This window comes from Rhinatrema bivittatum, chromosome 1 (genome assembly GCF_901001135.1).
Source record: "Rhinatrema bivittatum chromosome 1, aRhiBiv1.1, whole genome shotgun sequence".
NCBI classification, from domain to species: Eukaryota; Metazoa; Chordata; class Amphibia; order Gymnophiona; family Rhinatrematidae; genus Rhinatrema; species Rhinatrema bivittatum.
In genome coordinates, this window is record NC_042615.1 from 494,155,290 (window position 1) to 494,181,208 (window position 25,919).

The following is a 25,919-nucleotide window of genomic DNA, read 5'->3' on the forward strand; positions in this document are numbered from 1 at the left end:
TTATTTCTGCTGTGGATGGCGTGCAAGCCTTGAAACAAAATTAGGCTAGTCAGCGGGGTTTTAAGGGTCGGGGCTAATAGGGTAAAAGGGAGGCAAATTAGCGAGGGGGTTTAGGAAGTTCTCTTCTTTACTGGGGCGAACTTGGAACAAACTGGGGAAACAGGTAATTGTGTCGGCGTGCGTGTCTACTAAAATCTCCCCCACTTACGCGATTGAGGCAGTATTTGCATGCATATGTGCGCGTCAATGTAAAATTGTACACACAAGAACACGCATATAGCTGATTCTAAACCATGCGTTCGTATATGCTCGTACGGTTTAAAATCGCCGTGTCTATGTGCACGAGCCAGCAACAGTGCGTCCATGTGCTCCTGAACCCAGGTCTTAAAGGTCACCCAATTATGTAGTTTACTCTTCCCTGTTTTCCCTGCAACTTGGAAACATAGAAATGATGGCAGATAAAGACCTTACAGCCCCTCCCATATCTCCTGCTCCACTTTATAGTATCCTCCTGTCCTTCAGAGATCCTCTGTGCTTGTCCCATGTTTTCTTGAATTCTGATAAAGTCCTCCTTTCCGTCACCTCCACAGGGAGGCTGTTCCATGCATCTAGCACCTTTTCTGTATAGATATTTCCTTAGATTACTCTTGATTCTACTCCCTTTCACTCTCATCCCATGACCTCTTGTTCCAGAGCCTCCCTCCCATTTCAATTATTCCATGGAGGTATTTACTATTTAAATATCGTTCATATGCCCTCTTTCTCTTTTTTTCTTCAGGATCTTTATCGGTCCCCATAGGCTTTATGATAAAGACTTGCTCATTTTAATAGCTACGCTCTGACCCTACTCTGTTTGGTTTATAGTCCTTTTGAATGTTCTGTAGTTCAAATGAAATCTTACCAGAGACTTATACAAATGCATTCTCACCTTCTTCTTGTTGGCTATTCCTATCCCTGTACATCCAACCAGTCTTTTGATTCTTGCCATTAACTTATCCACGTGTTTTGCTACCAAACATCTTGTTTAGGTGAAGCTGAACATTTCTCATATTCTCATGTAAATAAGAGTGGCCCAGAGGTATAATATGCCCAAATGGTTTTCCTAATCTCGCTGGTTAGTGGTTAACATAAATAAAATGTTCTTTAAACTAATTGTTTAACTTGAAAAGCAACGTAATAAAGTTGTATTTTGTATCGTGTCATTAAACATGGGAGAGGTGCATTTTACTCCGTTCACTGAGTCTGTGAATTTCCAAACCAATTGCAACTTAGTTTTTGGTTACTTGCCAGGTTCTTGTGGCCTGGTTTGGCCACTGTTGGAAACAGGATGCTAGGTTTGATGGTCTGACCCAGTATGGCATGTTCTTATGTTCTTAACTTCAATTTTGACTCAGGTCTTTAGTCAGTTGAAGGTTTTAACATAGTAACTTATAACAGGGTTGGGCAAACTACGGCTCACAGCCATATCAGGCCCGTCATTCAGTTTAATCCTGCCTGCCAAACATTTTAAAATTATTATTATTAGGTGCAGTCTGCGATGCTTGACAAGTCACAACATTATCAGCAAAGGCTCATGCAGACCCCTTTTGAATGATGTGCTGCATCGCATAGTGCCAGGTCCTGGCCTTTGCTGATGATCTCTGTACCTGAAGGAGGGGAGGAGGTTAACCACCTGGCCAAACACTTTTCTTTCCACGAGGGCGGGCAGGCAGGCAGGTGACTGTATGTGCCACACGGCATCCTGAGTAAAGATGCAATTGGATTTCTGGAAGTCTTACAGCAAGCCAATCGCATCATTATTCTGGATGCTGCGCGGTGCAGATGCTCCCCTACCTGCCTGCCTTTTCCCCATGGAAGTGTTGCGATTGGCTCTTACGTTTGCTGTAAGAGCCAATCACAACACCTATACGGAGGAAAGGAGAGACCTGGTGTGTTGGCACTGGCGGGGTTTCCACTTCCCACCAGCGAAAAGAGACCCAGTACTTTGGCACTGGTGGGGGTTTCCACCCCATGCCAGTGAGAAGGGAGGTGTGGGAAGGGAGAGAGAATGACGGAAAGGAAAGCGGTGAGGATTGTGGGTGAGTGAAATGCAAGGGATATGACTGAGTGGGAAGGAGGGGAGGATTGACTAAGAGGGAGGTGGTGTCGGGGAAGGGAATGAATGAGTGAGTGGGTGGGTGGGAGAGAGGGGCTAGTGAGTGAATAGGAAGGGTGAGAATGTGAAACAGAAGAGGGTGAGTAGGAGTGAGGGGATGAGTGAGAGGAAGGGGATTGAGTAGGAGGGTAAGTGACAGAGGGGAATGAATGGGAGTAAGAGAGTGACTGAGATGGTAGGGGAGGGAATGAGAGGGAATGACTGAGGGATGAGTGGCAATGAGAGGTAACAGAGGAAAGGGTAATGAAGCAAGGGAAAAGGGGGAGTGGAAGAGAAGAAGCGATTGATGGAAGATGAGATTGAATGGGAGGGTGAGTGACAGAAGGAAGGGAAGAGGGAGAGGAGGTTGAGAGACTGAGAGGGAAGGAGTGTGAATGACTAAGGTGAGTGAGAGGGAACGCAAAAAGGAAGGATGAAGTAGAGGAGGGGAGTGAAAAGAAGTGATGGTGAAGGGTACATGAATGTCTATGTGTGAATGAACGTGTGTGTGTGTATATGAGAGAGAGAAAGGAGGAGGTTTGTGTGTATCCTCCTCTCCTTCCCCCCTCCTAATCCTAATCTACAATGGCTTTTCCAGGTATAGAGAAGGGGGAATTTTTTTGTAGCCTTTTTAGTTTTAATTATTGGGTGTTTGATATGTCTGCTGTTTTGAAATATTGGATTTTTGAGAAATGTGTAAAGTTTAAAGGGTTTTAAAAAAAATCTTTATTCTTCTTAATTATTTGGTGTTCTATTTGTCATCTGTTCTGAAATGTCTTTTTTATTAGTATGGTTTCCTCACTGTTATGATTGATTTATATTTCTTGTCTTTGTTTGATGAGAAATGGTGATATTTCTGTTTTTGCATTATTGCACTGCATATGACTCTGGCTTTTAGGGTTTCCAGTCCACTTTTTTGTCCGCACCTTACTATTTATACTTTATGGCTGCACGTGTGACTGAGGTGAGGTAGTCTGCTAGCTGGGGAAACACCTCCTACCTGATGGATTGAAGGTTTTTCTGATTTTGGTAGAGGCTGGGATCCATGATTGAAGGGGCTCCTTTGGTGCTATAAATGATGGCTCTTGACCCTGCTGGATACTGAAATGCCTGCAACAGGTGGCGGAGATTTGATTGCTGTGCCGAGGACCTGCCCCACCCTACCCTCCAGCCCTCGTTGCACTCGATAACTTGTAATGTGGCCCCTGCACAAAAATGTTTGCCCACCCCTGACTTAAAATACATTCTAACATTGTAGATGTCAGTAGGTAAAGATCATTTGGCCCACCAGTCTATCCATTAACTCTTTTCTACACTACTCCAGCTCCGGTCATCACCCTTCTTTTCCTGTACTACCACTCTCTCTGTTAAAGAGGTCTCCCAGCTTTCAGCCATACAAGCTTGACCACCTGCAGGAACTTTTTCTTTATCTTTTTTGTTGTTAGCTGGAGAGTGTGGCTCCTGCAGTCTCAGTCCCACACTCATTGTCAGGATGGCTGCTACACTAGTGGTGTTGTTGTCAGTGGTGTTTATTGAATGAGGAGCAGATATGGTTGTTTGAGTAATGAATTATTGGTGAGTCAGTTTGTCATGGCGAGTAAATGATCAGGACAAAGTTGTCAGAGTTGTCAAGAGAGGGCAACGGAGAGTTATCAAGAGCAAGTCATTGATTTCTTATAAGAGATTAAATGATTGAATAGTGTGGTCTTGAGGGGCTATTATTTGTCTGGAGAATACCTGGATGAGAATAGTTTTCCCACTGAAGTCTGACAGCCAGCACTGCAAAAAAACAAACAAGTCACAGCCAGTTTTATGATTAATTTGTACGGTGCGTGCTAAATTATTTTTGTGAATTACAGTTTTTCTGCAAAACAATTGAATAATGTCCTCTAAAAAGACAATCTCAACCATTTGTCCTAAACAATAGGAAGAGACCTATTAGAGGAGCCCATATAATAAAACCCATGCTAAAATCGTTTAAATTTTAGCACGGGTTTTGTTTAACGCATGCCTTAAAAATATGGTACCTGTAGGATGAAGAAAGCTAATGACATGCTCCTATATCATGAATAGAAAAATGCACTAAACAGCTGTTTTTGTTCAGTGCCAAAAAATCCCAAACACTAAGTTTCCCAACCTCCCAAGTGGAACTCCCTTGGCCTGATGTGGGCCGGCAAGTTATCTCTCAAGCATGCCAAACTCCTCCCTAACCAGGCTGGAGTGGAACAATCCCATTCCTGAATCTTCTGCTAGCCTCCTCCTTACATTAAAAAAAAACAAAACGGACCGGTGTGAAACCTCCCGCTTCCCGAACTGTTCTCTTCATGTTTAAAAAAACCATAAGCTGATCCATAATACAAACACACACCCAACCCTCTCTCCTGAACCCCCTGCTGCCTTCCCTCTCACTTTAAATAAAAGTTAGGCAGGCTGGAGTGGAGCCCTCCCTGAACTCCTCTAGACTGCCAGGAATCCTTCAAATCCTCCCCCCCCCCCCCCCCCCCCCGGCAATCATAGTTCGAGAAGACAACTTACTTCTGCTATGGCAGTATTGCTTCATCAACTGGCAGCCAATTGGTCCCTCCACTAGGGGTGTGCATTCGTTTGCAACGTATTGGCAATCCGCAACGTATAGGGCCATATTTGTTGTATCCGTGGGGAAGCGAAAATTATTGTGATTCCCCACGAATACAACGAATCTTCACCGAATTATTCGGCCGTCTAAAGGAGCCAATTTAAACAAACCCCCCAAGACTTGCCAAAAGTCCCTGGTGGTCCAGCGGGGGTCCAGGAGCGACCTCCTGCACTTGGGCTGCCAGTAATTGAAATGGCGCCGATAGCCTTTGCCCTTACTATGTCACAGGGGTTACCAGTGCCATTGGTCAGCCCCTGTCACATGGTAGGAGCACAAGATGGCGCCGGCCGTCCATTGCTCCTAGCATATGACAGGAGCCGACCAATGGCACTGGTAGCCCCTGTGACATAGTAAGGGCAAAGGCTATCGGTGCCATTTTGAATACCAGCAGCCGACGGTGTGAGTGCAGTAGATGGCTCCCAGACCCCCCCGCTAGACCACCAGGGAATTTTGGTAAGTCTTGGGGGGGGGGGGGGGTCAGGAGGGTGGGAGGTTGTAGTTAATTAAATTTTAGCCAGGAACGAATAAGAATGAACGCATGAACAGATCAGGGACCCCCCTTGCCGAATGCAATGTATGTGCCCCCCGACGAATACAAATACCGAAAGTAACGTATGCGGTCCTTCTGCACATCCCTACCCTCCACTGTCTGTCCCAATGAAAGGACAAATCCGGTTTCAGAATTCTGAAAAAGGATTGGTTCCTTCACTGATAGTGAAGAAGTGAATAAATTTTACTAAGAGCTAACAGAGGAGGACCAATCGGTAGACAGTGAAAGAGTAAACAAATTCATATTAATTGGGACAGGAGTGGAATCCCTCCCTTTCCTGAACTGTTCTCTCACATTTTAAAAAGCATTCTGTAAGTAATATTAATCTCTCCCTCACTCTCTGCCGATTGGTCCTCCACTGTCAGCTGTCAGTGAAGGGACCAATCCCCTTGCAGAAGGTTGTCCTTTCAGAATGTTTTTTAAAATGTGAGAGAAAAGGTTCTGGAAGGGGGAGGACTCCACTCTCGACCTTTCTTATTTTATTTTTAATGTGTGAGGGAGGGTAAAAGCCCACAGTAGGCTTAGCGTGGCTTATTACATTGGCCCCAAAGTGTCACACAAAAGGGTGAGTTCACTAGACTAATTTACTTTACTAGACTTCACAGTGAGGGGCTACTACTACCTAAATTCTGATCTCAAAATGCTCTTCCTGTTCCCACTCACTCCTCTCCTCTGACTTTTTCCTCTGCAGTACTCCATCCCCTTGTGTATTGCCACTATTCAAATTTCAACTTCTGCTTCTAAAATCTGGAATAACATCCCCCCCCCCCCCCCCCCACCACCACCACCACCATCCTATTCAGAAGGAGGCTATCTCTGTTTTCAATTCCCAGCTGAAAACTGGGAAAATCATTTCTTTTATCCCCTGTCTTGTATCTTCTTCTATTACCTTAATTTAAATAAGAACATGCCATACTGGGTCAGACCAAGGGTCCATCAAGCCCAGCATCCTGTGTCCAACAGAGGCCAATCCAGGCCATAAGAATCTGGCAAGTACCCAAAACCTAAGTCTATTCCATGTTACCATTGCAAATGGCAGTGGCTATTCTCTAAGTGAACTTAATAGCAGGTGAGGGACTTCTCCTCCAAGAACTTATCCAATCCTTTTTTAAACACAGCTATACTAACTGCACTAACCACATCCTCTAGCAACAAATTCCAGAGTTTAATTGTGCGTTGAGTAAAAAAGAACTTTCTCCGATTAGCTTTAAATGTGCCCCATGCTAACTTCATGGAGTGCCCCCTAGTCTTTCTATTATCTGAAAGAGTAAATAACCGATTCACATTAACCTGTTCTAGACCTCTCATGATTTTAAACACCTCTATCATATCCCCCCTCAGCCGTCTCTTCTCCAAGCTGAACAGCCCTAACCTCTTTAGTCTTTCCTCATAGGGGAGCTGTAGCCCTTTGGTAGCCCTTCTCTGTACCTTCTCCATCGTAATTATATCTTTTTTGAGATGCGGCGACCAGAATTGTACACAGTATTCAAGGTGTGGTCTCACCATGGAGCGATACAGAGGCATTATGACATTTTCCGTTTTATTCATCATTCCCTTTCTAATACTTCCCAACATTGTTTGTTTTTTGACTGCTGCAGCACACTGAACCGACGATTTCAATGTGTTATCCACTATGACGCCTAGATCTCTTTCTTGGGTTGTAGCACCTAATATGGAACCCAACATTGTGTAACTATAGCATGGGTTATTTTTCCCTATATGCATCACCTTGCAATTATCCACATTAAATTTCACCTGCCATTTTGATGCCCAATTTTCCAGCCTCACAAGGTCATATTTATACAACTTGGTATCCAAGCCAGGTCGGTGCCATTGCATGGCCTCTCATTCTTTCTATTCCCTCCCGGACCTTTGTTTTATTTAGGGGGAATTTTTCATGTTACCCACAAATCTGCAAATTATGCAATGCTGTTTTTTGTTTGTTTTTTTTTTGCACCCATTTTCAAAATAAAAGTCCTTGCCGCCTTTTTCATTGGGCAATTTTCAAAGTAAAAGTGTCTGCAGAGATCTGCACCTCCCTTTCCTGTGGATACATTCTTCCAAGCACAACTACATACAGAGGTCAATATTTAAAACTAAACATTTAGATGACTAATTTGAGTTATCCATTTAAATGGTTTTGAATATTGACCTTGCATAGTTTTGTAAATTTGAAACTATGTGTATAGTTTTCCCCCCTGACTTAACTGCACTCTGGGAGCACCCCCACCACAATGCAGGTAGAACTATGCACATACTTTTACCCGCATACAGGATTGGCAGTTTCAGGCAGCTGATTTACGGGGGTAAAATGCTTTTAAACCATGGAAATCCCTTTGAAGATTGCCTTCCTATTGTTTTTCTCACACACAGGGCGGGATTTTAAAAAGGTTATGCGCGTCGCTGGGCCTATTTTAAAAAGGCCCAGCGACGCGCATAAAGCCCATTGTAAGTCCCGGGGCTTGCATAAAGGAGCGGGGAGGGGGCGGGGCCAGAGGCTCCAGGCACAGAGGCCATTACTTCAGCCCCAGGGCTGAAGTAAGTTTTGAAATAGAAAAAAGAAAAGAAAAATGTAGGGGAGAAAGGGCGGGGGAGGTAAGGGAAAGGAAGGTGGGGTGGGGGGTAGGAAACGGGGGAAGGCAGCACGGCTCGGCAAGGGCTCGGCTTGCACAATTTTGCACCCCCTTGCGTGCGCCGACCCTGGATTTTATAACTTGCGTGCGCAAGTTATAAAATCGGGCGTACATGTTGCGTACCGGGTAGCGCGCGCACATGTACGCCGCGCATGCTCCTTTTAAAATATACCCCATTCTGGGACTAGCTCTGGGATGCATTTACAGAAAAGATCCTGTCCATAATTAAATGGTGCCACATGATAATTGCATAGACTGTGTACTCACATAAATGTCGTGGAGCGCAATAACAGAAGCTCATGGACACAAGACAATCCAAAAAGTAAGCAGTAAACATCCTTAAAATGAGAAACCAAAGTCTTAGAGCTATCACAGACCACAATCCATGACCATTTTTCTTTCCAATCACCTATGCTGAATTTCAGTAATTTCCTTTTAGTGGCTTCCAGCTTCCACCATGAGTATGGACAGTCAGACAGACGGATGGATGCACCCTTAACCATAGGCACTCTCCTCCAGTGAAATGCACCTCCAAGGATTATCTTGCAAAAAAAAAAATCAAAATTAGAATACTAGCAGTTGTGCTTTATGTATTGGAATATTGCAGGTTAAAAGACGGTCTCTCTTGTGCAATGTAACTCAACGTTTGTTGTGCCACTGAACGGTGCTGTTACACGGTGGACGGCCAAGTCAGCAGAAGGCAACAGTCTTCTCCTGCTGTCTGGCCGGGGAAAGGGGATAGAATTGAGGGCCCACATGGGGGTCTGTGGGGTTTTCTGTTTTTGGGAGGGAATCATCAGGAGAGGGGGTGATTTCTTTTGATAACATGTTTGGAGGGAGGAAGGGATCACAATGGAGACCAGGGGTTCAGGTGATGTGATTAGGAGGGAAGGAATCAGAAGTGGGGGGAGGGGGGGGGAGGGGTGTTGAGTGGCATGTTTTGTTTGGAAGGGATCAGAAACAAAACATGTTGTGTTTCAAGGAGAGTTTGGAAGGTAGGAGACTGATGTTTCCCTGGACTATTACCTTGGGATGGTTTCGTTGACAAAATGGGCACTAAGCTAATTTTAGGCCAGAGCCCTTGAAACATGCATGCTGCTTATAATTAACAGTACTATAGGCTCATTAAACTTGGAAGCTTACCTGTGGTTAATTTGATGATTTAATAACACAAGTTAGTGCCTAGGCCCCTTGACGCTTTAGTGACAGGGGTTTTTGAACTGTCAGATTGCTGTAGAACCAGAGGAAATTCAGAAACTCCTGCTGTGAGTTCTTCCTCGGTCTGTCTTTACGCACATCAAGATATTGGCAACATCTCTGGGGTTGGCAGTTTTCCGGATTTCTTCTGGAATGTACAGATTTTTGGCTTCACATCTGGAAGCCAAAGGGAGGGCTGAGATGTCCGGAAATAGTCCGGATTTTAGTCCTCCAAGATTTCTAAATTTTCTTAACTGCTGTGGGGTCCCGTCCCCCCCATTTGATGGGAGAGGTAATGAAGGTCCTGTCTGGTCTCCCCTGGCAGTAGAGGGAGCTTTACTTCAGGCTGGGTAGAGGGAGCAGGTGGCTGGGCAGTTTATTCTCGCACTCTCTTTGCTTGCTGTACCTAGGGCTGCTCTTAGCTGCTGCAGGCAGAGCCTGGCTGGTGGCGCATTCGGCCGCCCTCCATCAGCCAAAGAAAAATGAGGCCCTCTCAGGGCCATCGGCACAAAGAAAAAAAAAAGAGAGTGCTGATAAGGCCATTGGCCCAAAGAAAAGAAGAAACCCTGCGGGGCCTTTGGTAGACTCCTGTCCTGCCAGTGGACCAAACAAGAAAAGAGGCCTGGTGCTGGTAGAACCCAAAGCAAAAGAGAGGCCCCACAAGCCCATCAGCCCGAAACCAAGGAGAGCCCCGTCAGATTGCAGCAAAGAAGCGGCCGCGCAGGCCCTTTGGCGCTCCCCATCCTGCCAGCAGCCCTAAGAAGAAGAGGCCTGGTGCTGATAGGGCAGTCAACCAGAAGAAAGAGAGAGGCCCTGCAGAGTCATTGGTGGATCCCATTCCATCGGCGACCCGAAGAAGAGCAGAGGCTCAGCCTGCGTTTGTGTATGCGAGAGAAAGTGTGCGTGTGTGTGTGTGTGAGAGCCACAGAGAGAGTGAGTGCATGAGCGTGTGTGTGTGTGTGTGTGTGTGAGAGCCACAGAGAGAGTGAGTGCATGAGCGTGTGTGTGTGAGCCACAGAGTGAGAGTGAGTGCATGGGTGTGTGTGAGCCAGAGAGAGAGAGTACATGGATGGGTGTGGATGTGTGTGAACAAGAGAGAAAGTGAGTACATGTGTGTCTGTGTGAGTGATCATGTGTTTATATGACAGAGAATAAAGTTTGTATGCCCTTCACCTACCACTAATCTGCGACAGTCTCGGGGTGTGTAGAAATCAAAAGCTACCAGATGACAGAGAGGGAGGTACTTTAATATCCTTATTAGTTTTAATTGTTGGGTGTTATTTGATGTGTCTCCTGGTTTGAAATATTTTGTTTGGTTAATTTAAAATAAAAATTATACAAGTTTTTAATTATTGGGTGCTCTGTTTGTCAGCTATTTTGAAATATTCTTTTGGTTCATATGGTTTGATAATTTATTGATGCTTTGTATTTATTTTATTGTTTGATGTTTTATGGGGAATGGTGGTTGTTTTTTCTACATTTACACTGCATACAGGACAGGGTTTGGCTTTTGATTTTCAGTTCAGCTTATGTTTGCACGTTTCTATTTCTACTTTTTCTGGTCTCTTTATTCTGTATTTGAGGAGGGTCTGTCTGTACTCTGCATGTCTAACCGAGGTAAAATGTTCTGCTAGCATGTAGTTTCTGAGTAGGGATCTATAGCAGTCTGGTTTGTTCTGTTTTCCTGATAAGAGGAGTATTAGTATTTTAAGGTAGGGATGTGCATTTGTTTCATCCGTTTCATACGTTTCCTATACAAGCATGCAATATGAAACGTATGAAACATGTGAAACGAATGCACATCTAATTGACATGTAATGGGAAACGTATGAAACAAATGAAACCAATGCACATCCCTATTTTAAGGACTACTGTCATATTTGCAGTGTTGCCTTTTCATAGGAAGGGAACTGCCAAAAAGCAGACTATAGAAATCTGAAATAAATTAAAAATGTTGCTTAGATTTCTTTTTTGTACATTATGATATATTTCTTTTCTTCTGTATTGGTTTTATATGTTTTTAATGTAGACACAACTACATTAATGTGTATAGCATTCTGTAAAACACTACGATGTAATGAGTAGCGGTATATAAAAGATTTTTTTAAATAAATTGTGTATGGAGAGGGCCATTGGGAGGGAGGGACAGAGGGGGCTCAAGGCTGGAAGTTTCACCTAGGATGCCCTAATACCTTGCTCCAGTCCTGATTGGGAGCTACAGACAGGAAAAGTGCAAATGGCGGGAAAGAGGAACCATAGCAGGGCCCAGAGCACAGAGAGAGGAAACCGCGACAGCAAGAGACTGGGTGTTGGGAGGCAGATCAGTGATATATTCCCCAAATTGTTGAGCATAGCAGAGTCTGACTGTGTTTCCCGTCCTAGGACAGGGAAGACACCATCTGCCTCCCATGTTACAGGGAGCAACTCACAGAGGGTCCAAGAGAGTCCAGATTTATACCTTAGACACACTGCATGAAAAATCTCACTCTTTGACCTTCAAGCTCACTCACTGGGATGGACCACCCTTGGCATCTCTGAGGATGGGTTTAGTGTGCAGACTGAGATCTGCTTCCCTACTCTCACAAAGCTTTCTAATGGGCTATTTTGTTTTGTTCTCGCACCACCGAGAAGGGACCACAGGAGTGAGGAAGAGTTTTCACCACCTTGAGAGACTGTAGCCCTGGCCCTTGTGAATGATTAATCATTAATGAAATCATCTCATGAAGGCTTCATGAACATTGGATTCAAAACTTAACTTACTGCATCCAAATGTTTTGAATTTTCATAGTGGAAAGTTGGTAATGCTAAATATGTCTCATTTCCCATTTCTCATGTCCCATCTAAGATCTCTGAAAATGCAGCCTCTTAGAAAATGGAAACCGAGATAGTCACCAGATAGAAGTCTGTTTTTAAAAGCTTTTCTCCCAGTTTGTGTCCATAGCAAAACTCATTTGAAAATGGGTGTCAAACTGTTTTGTTTTTTTTAAACTCCATTGTGAAAATTAATCTTCTACACTTGTCAATAACTACAATAATGTTTTTCAAAGGTACAAAATGTCAGCTTTTATTTTTATATCCGAATTCAGAAGTGCAAAGTTGTTACAGAAATAACTTAATGAAGGTTGCTGGGCAGTCTGGATGGACCATTTGGGTCTTTTTCTACCATTTTCTGTTACTGTGAGGTCCATATTCGGTCACTGACTGGATAGCAAAGTTAACCAGTTAAACTTATCCAGCTAACTCTGGAGTGATATTCAGCAGTGCAGCCACACAATTCAATACAACCAGCTATCCTAGTTAACCAGATAAGTTTTTGCAGTTAACTTTAGCACAGCTCTACAACATCACCATACTTAGCTGGATAAGGTATCGGGCTAACTAACAGGCCGATACAGTACAGTGCGCTCCAACGAAGCGCACTGTTAACCCACATTTGGACGAGCGTTTTCGACGCGCTAGCTTTACCCCTTATTCAGTAAGGGGTAATAGCGCGTCCAACCCCCCGAACCTAATAGCGCCCGCAACATGCAAATGGATGCTGATGGCCCTATTAGTCATTCCCGCGCGATTCAGTAAGTAAAACGTGCAACCAAGCCGCACATTTTTACTTTCAGAAATTAGCGCCTACCCAAAGAGGTAGGTGCTAATTTCTCCAGGCACCGGGAAAGTGCACAGAAAAGCAGTAAAAAAAAAAACTGCTTTTCTGGGCACCCTCCAACTTAATATCATGGCGATATTAAGTCGGAGGTCCCGAAGGGTAAAAAAAAGTTAAAAAAAAAAATTTGAAATCTGCTCGCGGGTTGAAAACCGGACGCTCAATTTTGCCGGCGTCCGGTTTCCGAACCCGTGGCTGTCATCGGCTCGAGAACCGATGCCGGCAAAATTGAGCCTCGGCTGTCAAACCCGCTGACAGCTGCCACTCCTGTCCGAAAAGAGGCGCTAGGGACGCACTAGTGTCCCTAGCGCCTCTTTTTACCGCCGGGCCTATTTTAAATAAATTTATTTACTGAATTGCACGCACAGGAGAGTGGCCTGTGCGCGTACCGGGAGAGCTGGCACTCACCCGCTCCCCCGCGTTTTTTACTGTATCGGCCTGTATGAGTATTGGGGTTAGTCGGCTAACTTATTGGGCTAGTGTAACTCCTTCCTGGAACACCCCTCCCCATCCCCCATTTTTCCAGCTAAATTTTAGCTAGATAATAAAATAACCAGGTAACATTTAGCTGAAGTGCCCAAATATTCATTTAGCCAAATAACTTCTGAGTTATCCAATATTTGGCTACATGCCTCTGAGTACGGACCTCCACATTACTATCAGGCCGATACAGTACAGTGCGCTCCGCTGGAGCGCACTGTTAACCCGCGATTGGACGCGCATTTTCCCTTACCCCTTATTCAGTAAGGGGCGGAAAACACATGTCTAACCCACCGAACCTAATAGCGCCCTATTAGGTATTCGCGCGCGATTCAGAAAGTAAAATGTGCAGCCAAGCCGCACATTTTACTGTCAGAAATTAGCGCCTACCCAAAGGTAGGCGCTAATTTCTTCCGGCACTGGGAAAGTGCACAGAAAAGCAGTAAAAACTGCTTTTCTGTGCACCCTCCGACTTAATATCATGGCGATATTAAGTCGGAGGTCCCGAAGAGTAAAAAAAAGTTTAAATAAATAAATAAATAAAAATTGGAAGTCGGCTGTCAAACCCACTGACAGCCATCACTCCTGTCAAAAAGGAGGCGCTAGGGACGTGCTAGTGTCCCTAGCGCCTCCTTTTCCCCGTTTCTACCGCCGGGCCTCATTTAAATACTGTATCGCGCGCACAGGCGAGTGGCCTGTGCGCGCGCCGGGAGAGCGGGCATTCGCCCGCTCTCCCGCAGACTTTACTGAATCGGCCTGAATGTAAGATGCTTTAAATATTTTGTATCTTCAAGTGCAGTCATTAGAAAAGGGAGAGTAAGGTCCGGCACGTCAAGGCAATCTGTATACCTTTCTCAGAAAAGGACTTTGTTCACATTTGGTACCTCATAGAAAAAAATCTTTATTGAATAAAGCCCTAGGGGCCTGATTTATTACAACTCCCCCCCCCCCCCCCCCCCCCCCCCCCCCCCCCCCCCCCCCCCCCCCCCCCCTTTGTCATAGAATGGGAGAAGGTCCTCAGTTAAAGAAGGCCCAGAAGGACCACTGTCTGTCCAGGGAAAAGAGGAGCATACAATCCCTGGAACAATTTGAGACAGCAGAGCTCCTTCTCTCCGTTCTCTCTTCCCTTTCTTTCCTTCCTTTCCACTTTTCTCGCCTTTGACATTAAAAAAAAAAAAAAGCCTACGCAGAAATGAACCTGAAATCAGTGGAAAAAGATCTCATGAACTGTTTGGCCTAGTAAAGGATGGGCCTGCGCCTGGTCAGGGAAAGGCAGCTGTGCTCCTCCCTTTTGCAGGTTTAAGTTCACTGGCGTGTGTGTTTGTTTTGTTGTGGGAACTTCGCTTACCGACTGCAACCCTCGTGCTTACATCAGCAGTGGGATGGCGCGGTGAGAGCATTTAACCTTGCCTGCTGGACGTGGTGCTGAAGGGCAGCTCTGAAGGCAGCACACTCCCTTCCTCCCCACCCCCGGCTGCGCAGATTCTCATGCAGGGCCTCCCACGTAATGCAGCAGCATTGCAGCAAAGGATCTGCAGTGCCTGCAAACAGAGTCTGACAGATGCACAGCGCCACAGTCGCACTGTTACATACTCTTACTGGTAGGGCTTCTAGCTATTTTTGTGCCTGATGGGAAGTCCAAAAAAACCCCCATAGTTTTCTGCTCAGTTTTTCAAAGCCCAAAGGGGCATTATCCCCATATCTGGTAAGTCATTGAGCTCCAGAGCAGTAATGTACCTTTTTTTTTTTTTTTTTTGGAAGTCAAGATGCTACATTTGAAAATAATAAAAAAACAAAAATAAAAAGCAGCATCCAGATTTGTAAAGTGAAAAGCAATAAAGAGGTTGAGTAGTGATGTGTCTGTGAAGATGGGGCACTCTCAGTTCTAGGGCTTAGTCCATGTTCAGTCCCACCAATCCCTGGCATGGATTCTCCAAAAGGGAGAGGGGGAGTTGCTGGATAAGTTATTCAGCTACCTCTGCCCAGGAATGCCCCTGAAATGCTTCTAAATAATCTGGCTACATTTTATCTGGATAACCTCAGCATTTATCCTGCTATCTCAGACGTTATCCAGATAAATCTCTTTGACTATCGATCTCATTATAATGATGATTTGTAAAGTGGGGCGGAAAATGCTAACAGGTCTGAGTCTGTTGCAGCTAGCGTCAACTATAAGTACTATGAAGTATGTATGAAACAAACAAATACATTCTAAATCTGAAGTGCTTTATTTGGCCTATCTTATTGTATAGTCAGAGATGTAAATTGGAGAAGAAACAAATCAATTTTTAAAAATAAGAAAAGGGGTTTGTAAATAATTGCACAACTGTCACTGTGATTCGTTGACTTTTCTTCTTGATATTTATACACTTCAACTCATTTAATAAAACTAGGAAAGTTAAAAATAGTCCTCATTTAAACAGGTTGACTAGACCTATGATGTGCTCCCAAAATTCGTGACTTACACATTTGCACAGTATTACAACTTCCTGAAAGGTCTCTTGTCCTCTTTCATACTCCTTGATCTTCAGCGTCATCGCTCTATTACAAACCCTAATATACAGATTGGCAAAACTTGAGACAAACTAGCGCCAACAGACAAGTACAGCAGAAGACAGATACCAAGCAATAGGAAGGGAAAAGCTAAAGGGAACAAGAAGCATGGTGTATCACTGTTCAACAATCAACTTGTTCTCCTCGACGAACAGGAAAAAATGCTGTCCTCTTTCCACACAGAGCACTAATAGGAGAAGCAGGTGCTGAAAGAAAATCAGCATAGTATATATGCAAAACAGTGCAAAGAAGGAAGCCAATATTCAAGTAGGCTATTTAGTAGACAAGTTATCTGGCTAAAGTTAGCAGGATAACATGGCCCATATATTCAGCGGGATAATTATCTTGCTGAATATATGTGTTAAAGGTTATCTGGCTACATATAGCCGGATAACTTTAACCCTAACCGGCAATTGGTTGAATATGATTGGTTAGGCCTAAAGTTATCTGGCCACACATCCACTGCCCTCTCTGTAAAGAAATATTTCCTAAGATTACTCCTGAGTCTACCCCCTTTCAACCTCATCTCATGACCCCTCGTTCTAGAGCCTCCTTTCCAGTGAAAAAGGCTCACCTCCTGTGCATGGAAACATTTGAGATGTTTGAATTTCTCTATTGTAGCTCCTCTATCTCACCTTTTCCCCATATGCTTTAGAACGAAGACCACTGACCATTTTAGTAGCCTCCCTCTGGACCGACTCCATCCTGTTTATATCCTTTTGAAGGTGCGGTCTCCAGAATTGTGCACAGTATTCCAAGTGAGGTCTCACCAGGAACCTGTACAGGGGCAATATCACCTCCCTTTTTCTGCTGACCTTTCCTCTCCTTATGCAGCCAAGCATCTTTCTGGTTTTTGCCATTAATTTATCTACCTGTTTGGCCACCTTAAAATCATCAGATACAATTACCTCCAGATTCCACGTTTCCTTTGTGCTTAGAATTTCTCCTCAAATACTGTGCCTTTCCCTTGGGTATTTGCATTCTAAATGTGTTACTCTCATGTTTTAACATTAAATCTTAGCTTAGTTAGATACCTCCTCATGTTTTCCCACTCCTTCCTGGCTGTCCACCCTGTTACAAATTTTGCTATAATCGGTGAAAAGACAAACCTTTCCCAACCACCCTTCTATTATGTCGCTCACAAAACTGTTGAAAAGAACCGGTCCAAGGACTGATCCCCGAGGAACACCACTGATAACAATCCTCTCATCAGAGAAAACTTCATTTACCCCACTACCCTTTCTTGCCTCCCACTCAGCCAGTTTCTAACCCAGTCAGTCACTCTAGGATCCCTACCAAGGGCGCACAATTTATTTATGCGTCTTCTGTGCGGAACCCTGTCAAAGGCCTTGCTGAAATCCAAGTAAACCGCATCTAGCGCTCTTCCTTGATCCAACTCTCTGGTCACCCAATCAAAGAAATTGATCAGATTCATCTGACAAGATTTACCTCTTGTAAAACCGTACTGCTTCGGATCTTGCAATCCATCATGTCATGGAAACATAGAAATGATGGCAGAAAAGGACCAACTGATCCACCCAGTCTGCCCAGCAAGCTTGTGTCAGTATCTGCTGCACTATGCAGGTTACTTTCATGCTTATCAGTTTCCCAGACCGTAAAGGTCAGGGCCCTCAGATGCTGTTTGAATCCAATGTCCCTTAACCCTTGCAGTGGAAGCAGAGAGCAATGATGGAACTGCATCAAAAGTATCAGGCTTAGTGATTAAGGGTAGTAGCCGCATCAGCGAGTTCCCCCCATGTTTATTTGGTCCTCAAACCATAAAAGTCGTGGCCCTCGTTGGTTGCTGTCTGAATCCAATTCCGCTTTTCCCACTGTCATTGAAACAAAGAGCAATAATGGAGTTGCATTAACAGTATCAAGGCTTATTTGTTAAGGATAGCAACTGCCATACTAGCAAATTATCCCCAGTTACCCCCATGAACTCTTTTCTTTATTTCCAACCTCTAGCCTTTAGGGATCCACAGTGTTTATCCCATGCCCCTTTGAGTTCCTTCACTGTTTTTGTCTTCACCTCCTCCTCCGGAAGGGCATTCCAGGCATTCACCACCCTCTCCTTGAAAAAATATTTCCTGGCATTGGTTCTGAGTCATCCTCCCTGGAGTTTCAATTCATGACCCCTAGTTATACTGGTTTCTTTCTAATGGAAAAGGTTTGTTGTTGTTTGTGCGTCATTAAAATCTTTCAGGTATCCGAAGGTCTGTATCATATCTCCCCTGCACCTCCTCTCCTCCAGGGTATACATATTTAGGTCCTTCAACCTCTCCTCATAAATCATTTGATGGAGATCACCCACCATTTTGGTCGCCCTTCTCTGGGCACCTCCATCCCGTCTCTGTCCCTTTTGAGATATGCTCTCCAGAACTGAACACAGTACTCCAGGTGAGGCCTCACCAAGGACCTGTACAAGGGGATTATCACCTCCTTTTTCTTACTGGTTATTATTCTCTCTATGCAGCCCAGCATTCTTCTGGCTTTTGCTACCGCCTTGTCACATTGCTTCACCACCTTCAGATCATATTGTTATAATTAGTGAGGTTTGGGTGGACCCTTGGACACTGTGGCAGCTGGCCACGCCCACGGGAGGAAGTCCCGTGAGGGGCCACAGGCCAGGCTCAGCTTAGGACACACAAAAACACAGAGATTGATCTTTTATTAGACAATGAGGTGAAGCCACCAGGGGTGGCAGTAGTGAGCAGCAGAAGTAGTCCAGCTGGGCTAGTATCCCTCAGGCGCTGGAACAGCGACTCCTCCGGTAGCAGTGCTGTAGTGGAAAGAACTGAGAATAATGAGTACAGTGGAATATGCACAAAGCCCCAGTATGGAGAACCCCAGGATAGGGAGAGCAGGCCCTCGAGGAGCGAGTACCTGATCCCTGAGAGCTGAGAGGCTCGAAGGAAATGTACTCACACAGCGATTCCACATAGGAGATAGCACTAGGGCTGGAACGGAGGCAGGCCCTCGAGGAGCGAGTACCTGGTTCCAGGGAACAGCTCTGAGGTGGAGATAGTAGTACTCACTGGTGTTGAAGATAGTGAATCCCTCCAGGCAGAAGAGAAGGTAGGAGCAGGCAGCGAGTCAGGGAACATGGGCCCTTGAGCGAGTACCGGTTTCCTGATAGCGACCTGAAAAGCAAGTGAGGCCCCCGAGGAGCAGGTACCCCGTTAGCGTTAAGAGTCCAATGAAGATTGGAGGCAGAGTAGCTGGGTACGGAGAGTGAATCCCATCCGTAAGGTTACCCCTTGCTAACTCAAAGGCTAGCAAACAGTGTAGGCTTTAAATATCCGGGCAGCATGACGTCATCGCAGGGGGACGCCCCTGAGGTTCTCGCCAAGTAGGAAATAAGAGTGAGGGCCGTGCGGCGCACACGCCCTAAGGTACCAGCGGAGCATGGCTGGAGGCAGCGCCCAAGCCGGTCCGGGGACACCGGAGAGGACGGCAGGCAGACGCCGCGGCAGCCAGGCATCCATCCATAGCGAGAGGAGGTGCAAAGAAAGAAAGGTAGGCGGAGTGAAGCCTTCGGGAAGGGACGGTTGGAACACATATGACACTATCACACCAAGGGCCCTCTCCCAGTCTGTGCACATTAGTCTTTCACTGCCCATCACATACAGCTCTCTTGGATTGCTGCACCCCAGATATATGACTCTGCACTCTTCAAGCTTTCTTAAATCACTTTTCATTCTCTCTACTCATTCAGGCGTGCCCACTCTATTGCAGATCTTAGTATTATCTGCAAATAGACAAACTTTTCCTTCTATCTCTTCCACCAGGTCGCTCACAAAGATATTGAACAGAACCAGTCCCAAAACTGATCCCTGAGGCACTTCACTTAACACCATTCTTTCTTCAGAAATAACAAGGTCCACAGGATAACAGTCATGCCCTTCATGACTGTTATCCTGTGGTCTTTGAGGCTCTGCCCCAGAGCGTCCCTCACTGCCAAGTACAACAAATGTACAAAGGAACACATCCAGTTATAGCCCCCATATTCCACTGCCCTTATCATATTTGCACCACTGACACACAAAAGGAAATACTGCATGAACATTCCTGCCTCTCTGGTCTAGCTGCCACCCTCCAGGCTCTTTCTTATGGCTGTTAGGCTAATGCACGAGGTATCTGTCACCTGGATGTGCAGCACAGCGCACCTATATCCTGGTGTTTCCTCATCGCTAGAGCTACTGATTGCCCCTGCCTCATCCAGCCACCATCAGTGAGCCACCAGGAGAGATAGGCATGTGTAGCATTCGAGCTTATCCAGATGGCACTCATGAATTACACGCTACTCCCCTCTGCCTTTCCCAGCTGCACTTGTATGCAACTAAGGCACTGATTTTACAGGATGGGGGTGTGACCCATCCCCAGGTACGGGTTGCTACCCGATGAGGCCATAAAAGTATGTGTTGTACTTGTGGTGAATGGAACCTTCGCAGGCCGGCTCCAACACTGACCTTTCCTTCCAGGGCCTGGGTTCTTGGTCGAGTGGATGGGGGTGGGGATGGGGGAGGTGACTCCCAAGGCCCCCGAGGGCTAAGGTTGCTCCTTGTGTCTCTCCTGCTATCCCTGGGAGTACCAAGGGTATTTCTGTCCCAATGTGCACTGGGTGTGCCAAAGAAACAACTGGAGTCACTTTGTTAGCGTCCAAATAAATCTTTGCTGCTGAAAGTTGGGCAAATGGTCACAAATCTCCATCTACAGCAGCTCAAGGATATTTGCTTGTCCCAATTTCCTCCTCAATGTGCAAGATGGTCAAATGCCAGCCTGGGGAATTCCTACTCTCCAGGGCTTGGAAAAAATATGTGCCCCAGGTGGGCAGGGTCTTTAACTGGGCAGAACCACCCCTTCCAATTGGCAGTGCTCAGTGTTGCAGTGTCTGCACAGAGAGAGAAACTCTCTCCCTCTCCCCAGGGATTTGGATGCACCGGATGGGTAACTTCTAGGGATGTGAATCGGGCTTCGGACGATTGAAAATATCGGACAATATTTTCAAAATCGTCAGAAATCGGGGGCTCCCGATAAGAGACCCCCACGATTTTGTTCCTGGGATTCTCTTATCGTTTTGGGGGAGGGCGGGAAAAATGGCACACCAAAACAATCCCTAAACCCACCCTGACCCTTTAAAACTGTTCCCTTCGCTTCCCACACCCTTGCGAATCCCCCCAAAACTTTTTACAAGTACCTGGTGGTCCAGTGGGGGTCCTGGGAGCCATCTCCTGCTCTCGGGCTGTCGGCTGCCACTAATCAAAATGGTGCCGATGGCCCTTTGCCCTTACTATGTGACAGGGTATCCGTGCCATTGGCCGGCTCCTGGTAGGAGCACTGGCTGGCCCGCGCCATTTTTAAAGATGGCGCCGGCCGTCCCCCAGGAGTAAAACGTTTTTAGCTTGAATTTTAGTGAATTATCCCCAATCTGTGTCAAGACAATACATTTCCATAAGGGCATTGGTTATGGTCAGAGGAAATATAAAGATGATCATTTGCCAGTTAGGTCTCATCGGATTTTCCTCACTATTATGTCAGACATGCTGTAAGTCTTTTTCAACAAGAGCTCAGCAGCTTTTGAAGAAATAACTCTTGTCACGTGACGAAAAGTCAGTAAACAAAAAAACTTCACTGTATAATTCCTGTATGACACAATGTTGCATTTCCCTGCCTCGGCAGGCCCGCAACCGGCTCTACTCACCCTTGACGCCAGAGTTCCGGACCTGGCCCTTCCTCTTTGGCAGCGGTAGGCAGCTCCGTGGCCTCCTCTGGTCCCAGTTGGGTCTCCCCACCTAGTTCCAGTCTGTCCGCCTTAGGCGCATGCGCACGCACACCTTCACTGACTTTAAAGGGGCCGCGGCGGGAAACCTTCCCAAGGCTCCAGATGATGTCTCCAGGCCTTACTATTTAAGGCAGGCTCCGCCATTCAGTCTTTGCCTTGGCAACAGGTCTCCATGCTTCCTGTCACGTGCTTAGTTGCTGCTTGTTCCTGTTCCTGTACACGACCTAGTTCCAGCCTTCATGATCCTGTTCCAGTCCTTGTACTCCAGTTCCAGCGTTCCTGTTCCAGTACTTGTGCTCCAGTTCCAGCGTTCCTGTTCCAGTACTTGTGCTCCAGTTCCAGCTTCCTGTTTCCTCACTACCCTTTGGATGGATCCCTTGGCTTTGACCCTCGTTTGTTCCTGACCATGCTCTGGACAGATTCCTTGGCTCTTGACCCTTGCTTGAAACTGACCTTGTCTCCAGCCGCCTGCTCCAACTTCAGCTTGAACCCAACCTTGTCTCCAGCCGCCAGCCCTGCCCTCAGCTTGAACCTGACCTTGTCTCCAGTCACCTGCCCTGACTCCAGCTTGAACCTGACCTTGTCTCCAGCTGACTATTTTGGACTTGGCCTTTCTTATGCTCTTGCCTACTTGCAAGCCCAGACTTAACGTGGTCCTGACTCCTAGCCTGCTTTTGTCTGTCCGGGCTTCTGGAACTAGGCCTTGTCTTCAGCCCAGCTCTGCTGCACCCTATGTCTCCACTGCTTCCTGGCACCTTGCCTTCGACACTTTCCCCGGGATCAACCATGCGGAGTCCCATCTAGACCAGCCGGCCCTGGTACCCAAGGGCTCAACCCGTGAGGAACGAGGGCTGGTATAGGCGAAGCTCCAGTCGGCCTCCACGTCCCGTTCAGCTCCAGCTTCCGACAGTGGGGACCCGTGGGGGCTTCCCCACAGGTAGCGCCAACTCCACCTCGGGCTAAGGGTCCACCTTCGCGACTCACAAGTTACTTTTGCATGTTGTGTAAATTCACCACAGCATAGAGATGTGTGAAATTTTAAAAAGCTGTTGGTGAACTAGCTTGAAAAACCCCAAATTTTGAGAATTTGTCGAATTACTTCAGCATACTTTTAAACACATTTTTGATGTGGGTTAATTGGACTGCCAAACCTGCATCTGAATTTGAATAGATTTGCCCGATGTTCCTGGTGTGCCAGGGACAGATTTGCTGCATGTTCCAGAAAATCTCTACCAAATCTGGTTCTTTTTTCTGCAGATTTGCAGGGATGGAATTTCAACAATTTTCCTCAGCGGATAGCCTAGGGAAAATGTGAAAAATCCTTTGACCCTTGAACTGGGCTGAAATGTGCCTGGTTCCTATTCAGTCTCATATTTTCTGCACCTCATTGGAACAGCCCTTATTTTAACATTCACCATTGAAGCTTTTGTCAAATGCATTCTGAGACAGCTGAATTGAGCTGGTTTTTCTTTTGGGTGTTGGAGGCTGGACAAACCTTGAACTGGATTCAAACGGGTTCAAACTCATTTTGAGGAAAGTTCAAATGAGGTTGGGTCTGGATTTATACCTGATCCTGAGAGAGAGAACATAGTTGTGTGGTCTACCAGATTAGTTTATGGATCAGGAACCATATTTGGCGCTACCGGACGTTTTCTGTTTTAGGTTTAAAACCTTTTCTGCTATTGTGTTTACTGATGAGTCAGAACTGCAAATATCAAAAATAAACACACAGGCCACAATGATTCATTTATTTGCACTCTGGTATTTTGCCTACTTAATTTGACTTGGGCATAAGATCCCTGCTGTGCCAGCTTTAAGTATTTTTACTTCACTCAATATATACAATGCATTCAAACATAGTTTTGCTTTCTACCTGTGTAACTGTACTCTCATGAGTATTATTGTTTGGAGTCTATAATTTAACCCTTAAACCAAGGTTGGTGAATGATAGTCCTTGAGTGTCGCACACAATCCTTTTTTTTTTTAACCTGAGATATCCAGGGTTTTTAATATATAGTCAATAATGTATCAGTTTACTATATAGATATCCGTAAATTATAATTTTTCTATATAGTAGGGGGAGACCTCCTAAAATTGTGTCCCCTTTTCTATTCTAGCAGTACAAAATATTTTGAGTGGGGCAGTCCCAAGAGATTTTATTCAGGAGATATTGTGAAAAATAGTTTGTTTGGACCTGCATTTCTACCATGTGACAGCTGCATGAGGTTGGTGTAATGTAGAGCCACAGTTTACATTGTGCATTTATGGGCATGTGTTGCGTTGAAGATCCATGGGATTTATTGTGGGTGTACCCTTTAGAAGATGGGATGAGTTGATTGGTGACCTAAGACAGTATAAATTCTGGGTCCATTTGACAGGAATGGCCTTTTCTTTGATGGAGCTTAAGTCGAGAGGGACCTCCAGGATGAAGGAGCCTGGAGTAGCTAGCCTGTGGGCTGGTGAGGCCCAGGGACCCCTTCAATACAGAGTGGGCCCTGTATAAGCTTTTCCCCTCAAGGGAGGCCGTGGAGTGGAGAGTTGTAGATTTCTCCCCCTGAAGAAATGGCTGGGAAGAGGAGTGGAAGCAGAAGTAATTCCTCTTTCTGAGGAAATGAGTGCCTTGAGAAGAAGATGAAGGGGTGTCCTGAGGTGAGGTATACCCCTTCGAGGAGACCGGGGAATCCTGCACATTGCCTAAGTGAGAGGCCCAGAATGGAAAGTAGAGAGATTCCTATGATCATGAGGTTGTGAGTAGCCATTGGGGTCAGGTGTTACCAATCAGAGAGATAATTGGGGATTCACAATATACCCTCCCTACCGAGCCATGTAGAACCAATCCAAAGCACGTAATTTAACCTGTACAGTTTAACAACCAAAACATAGAAATCATTTCATTTCTATGTTTCTATGTTTATAACGCCTACAATAACTATGTTAACAAGCACATGAATTTTTTTAACACTCTGTTAAACATCGAAACTTTGTAAACCGTTGTGATGGCGAAACAGAACAACGGTATATAAAACTCGATAAATAAATAAATGTGCGGTCATGATTTTGTGAGTAGTCTTTGCGGTGAGATGTGAGTGACCAGAGGAGTATTTGGGGATTTACACTTTATGTCCCAGAAGTTGTAGAGGAAATAGGGAAATAATGGAGAATGACAAAAACTAACTTCTCATCAAGTGTAGATTGGGAGGGTATTACACTTTGGTGGAGCCAAAGTTTGTGTGGTGTTCTGACCATGTATCCCATGAATTCTGAGTAGTCAGTACTAAATGTTTACCCTATACCAGATGCCTATAGTAGTTGACTGTAAAAATCCATAAATAAGGTTAAGAGTTGTGGTTGTTGTACCTTAGAGTGGAGTGACTCTGTTTGGTGAGACTTCATGCTAGGACTATTAGAGAAATATATGTAATAAGTAATCTCTCGTTCAATTGTAAAATAACTGCTCTATTCTGTTCCAATGTCATTTCGATGTAACAAGTTGTTCTAATGTAAACCGGAGTGAAGGCTAATTGCTAAACGTCGGTATATAAAAGATCGGAAATAAATAAATAAATATGGACCAGGTTCATAATGGCCGAGGCACTCCCTGACCAATGAGAAAAGTATTCTGCCCCACTGCTCTCCCAAAAAGGTTCACTTCTCTATCTGCATGAATCAAAAGGTAGAACCGACAAAATAAATTAGAGAGCCTGACCCTTGCCATAATAGGGCAGATCCTCTGAATATTTATGTGCCCAGAACAGGGGTTACAATATTTATATTAATTATTACATTTTTGTGTTATCTTAGAAACCTGTGTCATGCTTGGAGCTCACTGACAAATCACTAGAATTTGCTGGTGCAAAAAAGCTGGCAAGTAAGGTTTGCTGGCAAAATTTCACACTAGCGCATCTTTTACTCAAGAAGACAAAACTCCTGTTACCTCTTCTGGAAGTGGAATAATTCTACAGAAAAAATATATACATACAAACTTCTACAAAAAGCACTGTAAGACTTTTTTTTAGCCTGAAATTTAGCACATAAGGGGCTAAAATCCCAATAGCACTTGTTTTTTTCTCTGCAAATTATTCCAGTTCCAGAAGATGCATGAAATTAAATCTTTGGGCAAAAGTGCTGTTTTGAAATTAAGTGACTTGCTATCTTTATGCTAACTTTTTTTTTTGCCAGATCCTTCAGACCAGCAGTTAGCATAGATACGTATCACACCAAGTGCCTCATTTACTGAGCATTTTCCCCATAGGCACAGAAAGGGATAAAAGGCTTAGGAAATCAGGCCCCAAGTTTT

At 45.1% G+C, this 25,919-nt stretch overlaps 1 protein-coding gene across 1 annotated transcript in view; it reads left to right on the top strand.

Moving 5' to 3' along the window:
• Positions 1 to 25,919, top strand: part of SH3GL2 (SH3 domain containing GRB2 like 2, endophilin A1) — a 369,136-nt gene that overhangs the window by 248,008 nt on the left and 95,209 nt on the right. The gene's annotated exons all lie outside the window — the stretch shown is intronic.